The 13,335-nt window shown below is 54.9% G+C and overlaps 1 long non-coding RNA gene across 1 annotated transcript; it reads right to left on the bottom strand.

Annotated features, from left to right (window-relative positions):
• Positions 1–2,014: 2,014 nt before the first annotated feature.
• Positions 2,015–11,603, bottom strand: LOC122368887. The gene is made up of 4 exons (XR_006254321.1): positions 11,294–11,603; positions 10,516–10,690; positions 3,190–4,475; positions 2,015–2,818 (listed from the first exon to the last, which is right to left on the bottom strand). It is a non-coding gene; the product is annotated as an uncharacterized LOC122368887 (long non-coding RNA).
• Positions 11,604–13,335: the final 1,732 nt, after the last annotated feature.

Genomic DNA, 13,335 nt, shown 5'->3' with positions numbered 1-13,335 from the left:
TTTCCAACTGAGTGTGGGCGCGGAGACATACCCATTTGCGGACGAGGCTCGGCCTTTCAGAGTTGTCCCGGGAATTCACACTGTAATGGTCTGGTTCAGTACACGAGAAGGCCGAACAATGCCAATCGCCGGCGGCGCCGCTCCGCATTTGCACAACCCCGGCGAGCGCGAACAATGAATGTTTTCACTTCAGAGACGCCAGACGCGCGGTTGGCCGCCGACGGCTTCAGGTCCGCCGGAAACCAAAGGTCAGCGCTCATGGGCGGGGGTTCCCCCTAAAGTGGCTGCCCCTTGCGATACAGATTGTTCCGGCATGAGGGCGGGATTTACGGCCGCCGCCCTGTGCAGTTCGTTTGACCTGGTGAACCATACAGTAAACATACACAGTAAACATACACAGCGCGCAGGTTTGTGGGTTCTACAGTTTTTTTTTTAGAATACGCGTTGCCATCGTCCTTAGCCTACTGTAGAACGTTTATATTAGTTGAGCAATGTTCACTATTTCGTTCGGCATGATGCCTCGGAGTCGGGTCACTATGCTGATTGCTCATGGCAGTCACTCTTTAATCACATGCGTGTTTTCTTTTTGTATTCTTTAAATTTGAATATGCGATCGCCATGCACTTACATTAGAATATTTACGACCTTAAACAAATCCCCATGATCAAATCGATAAACCGTCCAAATTTCCATGCTGAACATCATCACTGTTATGGCGCGCTCAATTTTCACACCTAATCCCGCCACGTGATTTGCACCGCAGCTGCACCGGTTCCAGCACCTTTCCGACAGCAAAAATTGGCCAGGAGCGCGGTCTGCAACATAAGCGCGCTGCTCTACTTGGCTCGGAAGTGGTCTAACGACGTGACTGGCCGCGCCGGTTAGACCAGCACGCTAACAAGATACGATTTATACAGTTCGTGAATTGCAGATCAGTTTTGTAAAACATACATATTCCAAATTCCGGGATGGGTGGACTTTAGCGTATTTCGTCTTTCGGTGGACTTGAAAACTACGCATGCTGGGAGGATGACTTTTAGATGGCAGCACACGTCAGGTAGGTAGCAAGAAAATATCAACTGGCCGCTGTCCTATGCCGGTTAGTTTTGATGTGGTAGCCGGTCGAATTTGGGTGCAAAAAAGCGTTTCGGTGGACTGTACTTTTAGGTGGACATATTTTTTTTTGTCTTGAGATAACGGTATAAGTGGACATTTTTTTTTTGCTTTGAAATGTAGTGCATAGGTGGACGTACATTTTTGTTTTTAAATTGCACTTTAAGTTGACATATTTTTTACGTGCTTTATTACAAGCGAGCCAGCGGAGCGAGCGAAGCAAGCTTTCGTAGAATGGCGGAAAATTCTGAGTACCTATGAGCAACTTGGCAATGTATTTCAATGCGTCAACGACCAACGTTGAAGTGTACTACACGTGCGCACGTGGAGGGTGCCGCTTCCAGATCTCAGGAACGGCTGGACCGATTGTGCTCAGATTTGATACACCGATAGCGACCGGTTGGCAGGGTGCCGTGCAAAAGTCAGTTGGAAATACCCCCACTCAGTTTCGCACTTGCAGGGCTCATCCTTTTGCTCGCTCGCGTATCGCCCCGAAAGGCGTCTTACTGGTTCATTAACCCGCTCGGCGTTTTCACGCCCCCCCCCCCCCAGGTTTTCGCTGACATCTCAAAAACGGTTTGGTACAGCTTATTATACGTCTTTTCCGTACAGGCTTTGAAAATTTTAGCTCCAGGTCATCAAAGGTCAGGTCACCAGGTCAAGTTAAGTGACCCAACCCCCGAAAATAAATTCAAACACGCGCCCTGACCATAAGATACACGGCCCCACGGCCCCAGAGTTGGGGGGGGGGGCAAGCTGCCCCTACTGCCCCCTCCCCGGTTCCCGCGCCTATGTTTGAGGTCACATTATTCATCATTCGACGCGTCTTGATGAGAGAAATGCAATGGTGTTTGAAATGTAGACGGGTCCCGCCTCGCCAACCCGGCTCCGACACACAACCTTCACAGACGAGCTTGTATTCCACAACCGCCGCTCGCGCCGGCCAACCAGGACTCTCTGAACATGCGAGCGACAACAAACCGAAGAGACATCGGAAATTAAGGTACTAGGGCTGCAACTAAACAGAAAATAAAGGAACAGCGCCGTAAGTTATTATGACAATATAAAATAAATACTTAAGTGACGTGAATTAATCAGATATAAAATCGGACAAGTGACATCGCAGAAAACAATAAGAAACAGAAGAGAAGCCGGTACGAAATCAAACGGTGCGAATAAATCGACCGACTATACCCGACCCTCTTAACGAAAAGAAGCGAACATCGGCAACAAGCAACATTAAATTCGGAGATAGCACATATCAAAAGGCAGAAGGCGACGCAACACAACGGCGCGTGGCACTCCGTCCGAGCGCGGCACTCAGGCCACGGCAGTGAGCGGCACTCATGGCAGAGCGCAGCAATCACCACGCTGCGCGCGGCAGCCACCGTCCGAATACGGCACGCTCAACAGCGCGGCGCGCGGCACCCACCGCGTACGCAGCGCTCGGCAAAATCACTGCACAGTGCGCGGCGCCATCACTGCAGCGCACGGCATCGCGCAGGTCGCGGCACCCTCGCCGCGGCCACGATCACGGGACCACGGAGGGCCCAGCCACGGGAAGCACGGCCGCAGAGCACGACCGCAGAGCACGGCCGCAGAGCACGGCCGCTGGCAGCTCGGCCGCGGAGCTCAGCAGCGGGCAGCTTGGCCGCAGACGTCGCAACCGTGGAGCACGGCCGCGGACAGCACAGCCACGACAAAACTGTGAACAGAACGCATGAAAATAACCATGTCCTTTAGCACCGCTCAGCACTCCATTGAGACCACGCTGGACAGATTCGCCGATTTGAGGCGCTGGATGGCTGCATGCCATGTCGATCGGCGCGTTCCGTCAACAGAACAGCCAGACGGGCGTCCCCAACCAGCTTGCCACGACATTACTAAACAATTCGCCAGCAACGACCACAGCAAAATCGCAGTAAAAATTATCAGTTAGCAGCTGATCACGCGGCTCACATCACAAACGATGCACGATGAACACATATTTACAAAGACCTTAATTAGGGACAGAATCGGTTAGGCGGTCTCGACGCTCTCTCAGAGCACTGCAGGGCCGGCACCGGAGCTACTGACCTCTGTGCGTCGGTAGACACAGCAGCAGCTTGCCAGCCAGGAACCTCCCGGGCAGCGTCGACCACGCCAGACGGCGCAGGACTCGCCGGAGGAAACTCGTCGCCGGCGGGGTCGGCGGGAGCCGCGAATCGTTCGGCCCCCAATGGCGAGACCGCGACATGTACGAGTCGCCGCCCAGCGCCGCATACCGCGGCGGCGACGGAGACCGCGGACACGGCGGCTGTGCGCCATCGTCAGAGCCGGGCGACATCACTGCAGATCTGGGGACTGACGTGTCCGGGGCCGCGACTGGCGGCCCCGTCTGGGGTGCGCGTGGGCAACGACGGGCCGTATGGTTGCCCGTGTCAGTCATGAACACGTGACTCGGAGATAAGGTGAGGCGGGTATGGCGCTCAGCGCAGCCTTCGTCGGCTAAATGTGGACGCCATTCGACTACTGCGCCGCCATCGTCGGACTTACGCTGCGACACCCTGCTCGCCTGGGCCTACTTCCCTCCACTGGGACTGCTGGTGAAACAGCTAACCGGTGTTTAGTCAGTCAGTTCAGAGTCAGCCACTCGCCAAGGAGCTCTAACTCGCAACAACTACTCGCACTCCCATTACGAGAGGCGCAGTTCTGATTCGTGGTCGGTTCGTGGTCGTCAGGAATATCTACAAGCATCGTGCACGTGCGGCTCTTTTTCAGACGGCCAGTTCGTATATCGGAACTTAACGTTCAAAACAAGATATGTACTCCGTAACGGGAATGGTATATATGAACATCACAAATAGCACATAGCAATGCCAGTGACAAACATCTCTGGGCAAGCCGGTTTCGCGGAAACTCAAACCAGTGGCGGCATTCCGGTGACATCGCCGGACCTCGGTGCGGCAATGAACAATCAGTGACAATGGCCAACAATCAGTGACAATGGCCCGGCGCGGCCGTCCATTCGGCCAGCCACGCGGCTCCTCCCTACCTCCCTCAGATCGGCCGGCCTGGCCTGGTCCGGAGGGATGGGCGGGCGGCGCCCTCGGTCCACCTGTCCGTCACCGGAGCGTCAGGGCAGCGCGGCCAATTGAACGCTACGCCGGTGTCGCCGCGTTGGCCGAAAATCCATCACACTTGTGGCGTGTGCCAGTCGTCCGTAGCGGCGCGGCGGCCGACTCGCACGGCGGCGGCCGGGGCCGGCGGCGGCCCCGTCCGTTTAACGGAAAGTTACGCGAAACACTAATGCTAAAAACGGAGGAATCAGTGCAGAGCTTGCCATTCGCATTCTTGCACCACTGCTGGGTCAATGTGCATGCCTGTGAATCAAGAGATATAATATCAACGTTTGTTCCAGAACACATCTTTCCATTCATGTAGAACGGATCATAGAGGTCTTATATACATAGAGATGCCCTGACGCTTATTATCCTGCCGTTTCATTGGAGGAATTCAAGTTAGGGAATGTGAGCTGAAACATCGTGCGAGCTTGATTTCACGACTTTTAACTGACAAATTTAGCTTTACTTTGGATTTATTTCCCCGAAGGAGGTTTCCGAAAACGAAATAGGGTACGACTTTACTGAAATATTTTGACGACAGTGATGGTCGATGACCTTTGAACATCTCATTTTACTCGTTTTCTACCAAGGAGAATGCTGATACCATCGATCACGAGTGTAAAGCAGTCAGACGGCAGAAAATAAAGTGTTTCGACATTGGATGGGCATCTTCATGTAGATAAAATATCTATGGAACGAATGACTTAGAGATAATGCAGGCAATTACACCAGAACAAGAGACACAAAGTAAACAAGCTGATAATTATTCACTGGACCCACCAACGATAAATTCACAACCAGATTGACTAACCAGTCACACTAACGCCTTGACATACCTAGAATGTACTGTACATTGCAACCCGGGTCACATTTTGTTATACGATCTACAAGTTCCGATGATGAAGTTCGTTCAGCATGTGAATTCAACTACGCAATTTAACCCTCGCCCGCACATGCCACTTTCCCATCCTAGAACGCACATGGGGGGGGGGGGGGGGGGTTGCCACCCCCGCGCCATTTCGTTCCTGCTGGAGATAGAGCTTCGCGGTAAAGACTAAAAAGATTTTTTTGGGAAGAGACGAATCCAATGATACACAGTTTTACCTTCTCAGGTCAGTCAGTGACCTTCCAGGTCAGGTCAAACAAAAAATGTTGCTGTTTGGGGTCACCGTTGGATATCAAGTGCGCTGCTTATCATATACCGATGACGCTGACGTATTGTGGTGCCAAGCCAGCAAGAACCTCTTTGTTACACTATCCGACTAGGTTTTGGCTGGCTGAGGCCATTTCAGGTCAAGTTAGGTCAAGGTCACTGATATGTGTTTGTATGTCTGTGGGTTTGTGTGTCTGTACAACCTAGGTCATCTAAAAACATTGCGTTTTAGGCAAGCTGAATTTACTTTTCGTGAAGTTCTTTGACTGTATTTTTGGTAAATGTTCGAGAGAAAACGTACTGTGCCGTGGAGGAGACGGCAGCGATCGGCGGGCTCAGCCGAGCCTCGCCGCCCACGTGGTGTACTGGGGCCCGCGTGGTCATCTGGGGCACATGTGTGCGATGACCGGCCCGACGCGCCGGGCCGGCCGCCGCCGGCCGGCTCGGCAGTTCGCGACGCGACGACGACGGCGACGCGGCTCCGCCGGCGCAACGGCGACGGCGTCGTACGATACGATTAACGTGCATTGTGTGGTGAATATTCAAGAAATAGACATTCACCAAAGAACTCTTTTGGTCCTCCAGTTAATGAAACGATTCGATCAGATACGCAATTATTAGTGAACTCGACGATTACACGAACACTTTGGTCTGCCGTGCTGGATCAGAGTGAACGATCACGATTCACACGAACATTTTGGTCCTCCGGGCCGGATGTATGTGAACTAGTGAGTGAATGGACGTACAGTCCGGACGCGAGTGCAGTGAAGGAGTGATGTCAGACGCAAAATCCGACGCGAAATCGAACGCCAGGTCGGACGCAAGGGCGGTCGCACAGTGTGACGCGAAATCTACGCGCAGCTCGCGGACATGCCATACCCGCAGCGAGACCTTCGGCAGCGCAGCGTCGTCCACCATCAGCGCAGCCCGCCGCCGAGCCGCGCTGAGCAAACTCGCAGCGGAGCAGGGCCAGCGAGCGGCCGCAGCAAAGGTGGAGCTGGCACGGCAAGAGGCGGAGACGCAGGCGGAGCGGGCGCGTCGCGAGGCGGAGACGCAGGCGGAGCGGGCACGGCAGGAGGCGGAGACGCAGGCGGAGCGGGCGCGGTAAGAGGCGGAACTGGCACGACAGCGGGCAGCTCTCGAAGCTCAACAGCTCGCCGACGAAGCGGAACGCCGTCAGCTGGAGCTGGAGCTGCTCGAGGAGGAGGAGTATGATCACCAGCCATCTGCCGTCGACCGTCAGGCTCTAGCTCGGCCTGCTGCCGCAGCTCCAAGTGAGCCAGCCGCCCAGCTGCGTGAGCCGCTGCAGCCGGGTGACAGGTCCTCACGCACCCGGGACTGGGTGGAGCAGTCCTCCCAGTACGGACAACTGGTGAGCGCGCAGCCATACGACGACCGTCACCAGCAGGAAGCACGACGTCCGCTACAGCCCGTGAGACAGCAAACGACTCCACAGCTGCCTCGAGTGACCCTGGATAAGTTCAGCGGCTCCGCTCTGGAATGGCCGAGATGGATCGCGCTGTTCAGGGCTCTAGTGCACGATCGAGACGACCTGACTGACGTCGAGCGCCTGACCTATCTCCAGGCTCATCTCACCGGGCCGGCCAAGGAATCAGTGCGCGGTATGTTGTGCGACTCTTCTCTGTACGGTGAGGCTATGCGTGAGCTAGAGGAGGAGTTCGGTGACCCTGCACGGGTCATTCACGCGACGATGAAAAAACTGCTCGATTCGCGGCCGGTGAAAGATGGTGATATGTCGGCTGTGACAGAGCTGTCACGTGACCTTCGCACCGCGGTTCGTGTGCTACAGTGCCTTCACTACGACGCGGACATCTCGGCTGCCACCAATGTAACAGCCGTGATCTCCAAGCTTCCTGCTGCGCTGGCTTTGAAATGGGGCGAGCACTCTGTGCACAACGGACTCGTCCGCCCCACGCTCCCCGACCTGGACAGCTGGCTGCGCGGCTACGTGGCTGCTGGGCGTGCGTCCCTGACCCTGACGGGCCACCAGCAATCCAAGGCCGAGGTCAACAGTGGGGAGAGCCGGCAGCGGCGTGTTTACGCGACTGCGCTAGCGCCGGCCGCGCCCCGAGAGGTCGTAAAACAGAAAATTAGTGCAATAAAGGCAGCGCCGGTCGCGAGTGAGGACGCATGTGTATTCTGTCAGGGGACACACGTCGTAGAGCGCTGTGACAGGTTCCTACAGCTGACAGCGAGCGAGAGAGCAGAGGTTGCCGGTTGTAACGGACTCTGCTTCAATTGTCTCGCGCGAGGTCACATCAGCGCCGCGTGCCCGTCCGGTACAAACTGTGGACACGAGAACTGTGGAAAACGTCACCACACGCTTCTGCACAACGGAGGCCGTGTGTTTCCACGGCGCAGTGCTGCCGGCAGCGCGCCGTCACCAGTGAAACATGTCGGCACTGCGGTGGTCGAGCCACCCTGTAAGGTGCTGCTGCAGACACTGCCGATAACGGTGCATGGTCCTGCTGGGCGCTGCACGACCCACGCGCTTCTCGACCTCGGGAGCCAGGTAACGCTGGTGACCGAAGGCCTGAGCGACCGTCTCGGCATCTCTGGACCCATTGACAGTTCGGTCCTGAGTACCATAAACGGAAGTGAAACTCAGATCATGCCGTGTGTCCTTCGTGATCGAGCCTGTCAGCAGCGGTGGCACACGTCACGAAATACGGAACGCCCAAACGACGCCGACGCTGAGTGTGTCAAATCACGCCATGGACTGGTCACGGGAGAAGGGCAAATGGCCTCATCTCGCTGACCTGGATCTGCCGAGTGCGACTCGAGGTCCAGTAGAAGTACTTCTGGGCGCTGACGTCATAGAACTGATCGTGGCACGTGAGGTGATCGACGGACCACCGGGTGCGCCGTGCGCCGTGAGAACACTGCTCGGCTGGACGGTCACCGGCCGCGCGCCGTACCAGAACCTGCCAGTCAACAAGGACGTGCACCATATCCGTGTCAGCGAGGAAACCCAGGACGCTTCGGAAGTGACTCGATGGCAAAACGTGCCAGGGTCACTGAACTCATCGAACATAGGCAGCCGAGGCTGCTCGGTGGCTGAGGTGGCACCGGGCGAAGAGTGGGGCCAAGGTCGCGCCGTCCTGTCGCGCCGTCCTCAGGACCGGCCCGCCGCGCCGCCCCGCCCGACAGAGCGCCCGAGAGACGAGGAAACGGCCGAAATGAGAGCACCAGCCTGCGTCATCAGGGGAGCTGAGCCGGCCATAAACCCCAGCCGGTTCTCATCGTGGCTCAGGCTGCTGCGTGTGACAGCGTGGGTGCGCAGGTTCGCTTACAACAGCCGCAGCCGGGCAGCAGCTGATCGGCGGACGGGACCGCTGACTGCTGAAGAGCTGAGAGAAGCTGAGCGCGTCTGGCTGCTCAGCACACAGGCCGAGCATTTCGGCGATGATATCGCCGCTCTCCAGCACGGAAGGCGGCTTCCCCCGAACAGCCAGCTGCACCGGCTTAACCCCTTCCTGGACTCGAGCGGCCTTCTAAGAGTCGGGGGCCAGCTGCGCCACGCTCAGCTAGACTTCAAGGTCAAGCACCGGGTGATTCTACCTGCACGCGGAGACATCACTCGGCTGATAGTCACCGATCGACACAAGAAGCTCTCCCATTCTGGCGCAGAGCACGTTTTGACTCACCTGCGGCACCAATTCTGGGTCATCAGTGGCAGGGCCGCTGCGGAGCGGTACACACCTGCCTGCATGCCGTGCCGGAAACGGTCAGCCCAGCCAGCGCCGACGCCGACGAGTGACCTACAGCCTTCCAAGTGGGCAAGCCGGCCCCGGGCCGCACCTCCGGACGCTCACCACACGGGTGAAGTGACGCGCAGACCCGGCAGACGTGCAGCTCGACGAATTAGCGCTGGTGACAAAGGACAACCTGCCTCGCGGGCACTGGCTATTGGAGCGAGTGGTGACCGTGTTCCCTGGCGCCGACAGCCGAGTGCAGGTGGTCAAAGTGTTAGTGGCCACCGCCACTGGTCGGAAATTCGGAATAGGCGGTCGGTCTCTGGTCTCTGCCGTCTCGAGCGCGACGGTGACGGACAGTAAATGGACTCAGAGTGGTAATGTGCGCGTGTGAGACGACTGAGGTGAGTCGTTTACGACCCCTCTGTGCCGCCGGCGAGTAGTGTCGGAGTCTGGCCATCTATTAGTGTTTACTGCGTCCGCCATTCGCGGTGTTAACGTGTGCGTGTGCGAGAATGAGTCGTTCATTCTGTGCGCCGGTCATTTGTGTTTGGTGTTTAGCCATTAGCCAACAGCTGTGAGCCGTCCGACAGTCGCCAGCGTTCACACTGTCGCAGTGTCGCTCCTGGCTCATTTAGCCGGTTGGTCTTGTACGAGTTAGAAGTTTACAGCCTTAGAGTGTAGCAGCCTTAGATCGGGACCGACGCGCGGCGCAGCCGACGTAGTTTACAGTCTTAGCTTTAGTGGTCGTTTATTGCTGTACGATACAGACAGAGACACTGCCTGCGAGCAGCTGTTTGTTGTTTCGCTAATGTTTTCTCTCTTACGTTTAGAATTTCCGCGAGCGAGGCGAAAATTCGGGCCGGCCATGTTTGAGAGAAAACGTACTGTGCCGTGGAGGAGACGGCAGCGATCGGCGGGCTCAGCCGAGCCTCGCCGCCCACGTGGTGTACTGGGGCCCGCGTGGTCATCTGGGGCACATGTGTGCGATGACCGGCCCGACGCCGGCCGGCTCGGCAGTTCGCGACGCGACGACGACGGCGACGCGGCTCCGCCGGCGCAACGGCGCCGGCGTCGTACGATACGATTAACGTGCATTGTGTGGTGAATATTCAAGAAATAGACATTCACCAAAGAACTCTTTTGGTCCTCCGGTTAATGAAACGATTCGATCAGATACGCAATTATTAGTGAACTTGACGATTACACGAACACTTTGGTCTGCCGTGCTGGATCAGAGTGAACGATCACGATTCACACGAACAGTAAAAGTTTCTCATTTCATGATCTAATTTAATAGGGACACATAAACAATCAGTGCACTTATCAGTATAGTATTAACCTTAAGTATTTACCTTAAGTAAAGGTCACGAAGGTGAAACAAACTATGACAAGCGTTATGAAGCATCAGATCAATAAGATCGTGTACCTGTGCCGAGCTGTGCCAGGTCCTGTGCGGTGGCGGTGAGCTGCTGGTCAAGTGCTCCTGCTGGCGTCAGGAACCGTAGCGCCTACTTGACGTCGGAGCCGGCTGCCTGTTGGCCGTGGCCGAGCAGGTGGGTCGCTGACACGGCCAGCCGTAGCGCCGACTGCATTTGACGCTCCTGGCGGCCACACAGACAAAACACTATGACCCAACACAGTGATAGGGCACACGAGGACCGCTGGTGGCAGTGTGACAGAGCAAACACAACCGAAAGTACACAACAGAAAGTACTAAGGATAAATATCTCGATACCTTACGAACTGCGGACAGTGTTACTGGGCCGCAACTATTGTATGTAAATCAGATGTGTTACAGTTACGGAGATAAGAACAGCTTCTGAATAAACAAGCCGCAGCACTTGATGCCTCGGGTCGAAAATCGTCGCGTCGAAAATGGGCCCTCACTTAAATTTCACTTTTCATTCCACGGGCTGCGCGGGTGTAGTGGACAAGGCCACGCATGCTGGTGTACATGCTAGGATTTGACATGCGGTGCACATCTGTTTTGAAGCACAGAACGACAATAATTAAAGCGGACATGTATGGGGCCGACCCGAAAAACACGGTGACATCCAGCTCAATTGTGCTTGCTTTAGCGTTTACAATTACATGTATTTCCTGAGAATGGTAAAATTAATAAATAAGAACAACCGGTAATTACCAACAAGCTATTTATGCGTTATTCAGACAAATTAGTATTCTGAATGGTAAATGGTACTGACCTTCAGCATCATCGTCGAGATTGGCTCCAAGCGTTTCTTCGGTAGACAGTAGAAGTTTCGCTATTTTCGCGAGTTCTACTGTGCTGTCCGGTAGGCGATAGTATTTTCTGTGAACGGTTATATCGTGTCCGAGGTGTGAGGCAATCTGATCCATTTCATTTTCTGATAGGTTCATGATCTGGGCGATCGTGGCTAGATATTTGCGCATATTTGTTGAAGTGATGGCGTTTATGTCTCGGCAACCAGCATCTCTGCATTCTTTCTTCAGCTGATACCACCCGTTTACGAGTCTTCCTTCCGGAGCCTTTGAGAAGAGCGCCTCTTCTGGTACACTATCACGCAGACCCACCGACTCACGGAGAGAAACCAGAAGATCGATCGCCCGTTTCTCCATCTGTGGTATGAGAACCGGCACAGTCCTTCCACGTTTGCCACGCGTTTTGATCAGGCACATCTTGTCCATGATCTGTTCTCCAAGTCTGATAGCGAATTGACGACTGTCTCGTTTTGGGTGTACGCCGCTCTTGAAGTGTAATCACGGACACGAATCTTCATGGACTCTCCACCTCTACGTTTGTTGAACACCATGAGGCTGACGGCTGTTACGCACGCCAAGGTGTTGTATGACTTGACGCTAGGCTTTCTACTCACAGACTCCATCGTGGATGCCAGTTTGGTCTGAAGGTGGTTCTGTAGCCGTTTCATATCTTCGGTGGTTGGCAGCTGTTTCTCTGCGTTCTGTTTTCTCAATTCAATGTTTCGAGTGAGGCGCGCCCCATTTTATCGCCCCATTCGTTTTCTAGCAGTCTCTTGAAGATGGAGATTCGGTTCTGCATCTCCGTGTTTCCTTCTCGCATACTGACGCCCAGTAGTACATGGCAAACCTTCCCCAACGCAGTTCCCACTGTTCTTGGCACAGTAGGCACTAGGAACGTTGGTGGGGTCAGCTTAGTGCCTTCCCTGTATCCCGCTGCTTGCTTTGTCACATGCACAATGTCGTCAAAGTATCGAGCGTCACAAAGCTCATCCATAGTGAGGTTTGGCTGACTCTTCCTGTCCGTACATCTAGGAGAACTTTGGCTAGTTTGGTCACTCTGGTTTTTATTGGCTTCAAGTGGTTTTCGTTTTTTCCTTTGCTTTCTACGGTGTAGTTGGCATATGCCACCAACGTTCTGTCGCCACAAACTACGTCCCTTATAGCTTTGTCTCGTATCTCCCTTACGAACTCAGGTACGTCTCCTGGATCAAACCTGCGCAGCAGGTTTCCGCCTTGGTGGTGATCATTGCGTTGTCCAGACTGTCCATGTTGTCTGCAGGACAAACTGGATGATGCTGCTGCAGGTCCTCACGCAACATAAACGCCAGGCATCCAGGACATGGCAGGAACTTGGTGACTGGTATGTCGGGCTTCTTGGGTCTCCTCTTCAACATAAGTTCCCCTTTCCAGCTTCCAGTACTTCCAAGTTGTGCTCAAAGTTACCCCGGCTGATAAGAAGGGAAAACTTTCTGTCCTGTTGATCAGCTGTCCCCGTCATGGCATGCGCCACTTGCTGTTTGTCTGAATGTTTTGTTTTCAAATGGCGGCGCATTTTCTGTTTGATTTTCTTTTTACAAAACAGGCATGAGTTTATTGTATCGTACGTTTTAGCAGTAGGCGACACTCTATAAAAGACACCATGACTGGGGGATCCTTCCAGGTGAGGTTCATCCTCGCGAGATGTACTCGCTGTCGGTACATTCACTGCAGGTTGGGTCGTCAAAGTATCTGCAGCGGGTGCGGGTGCGGCAGGTGCGGCAGAAGCGTCTGCAGCTGCGGGTGCGGGTGGCAAGAGGGCGTCCGCAGATGCTCCCGCGACAGGTGAGTAGGTGGCGTGTGACTGCAGTGATGGGTTCGAATCTGCGTGATCGGGTGAATTGGGAAGAATCTCACCTCTCACTTCAGGAAATATTTCACACACTTCGTCGAGGGACCACGTCCGGTCAAGCATGTCAGCAGACTCGTTGCTGGGAGGCATCCAGTCAGGATCAGAGTCTGTGTCTGA

The sequence above is a fragment of the Amphibalanus amphitrite genome, unplaced genomic scaffold (genome assembly GCF_019059575.1).
Source record: "Amphibalanus amphitrite isolate SeventyFive unplaced genomic scaffold, NRLGWU_Aamphi_draft 000986F_arrow, whole genome shotgun sequence".
NCBI lineage: Eukaryota > Metazoa > Arthropoda > Thecostraca > Balanomorpha > Balanidae > Amphibalanus > Amphibalanus amphitrite.
This window is presented reverse-complemented; position numbering and strand designations above follow the sequence as displayed.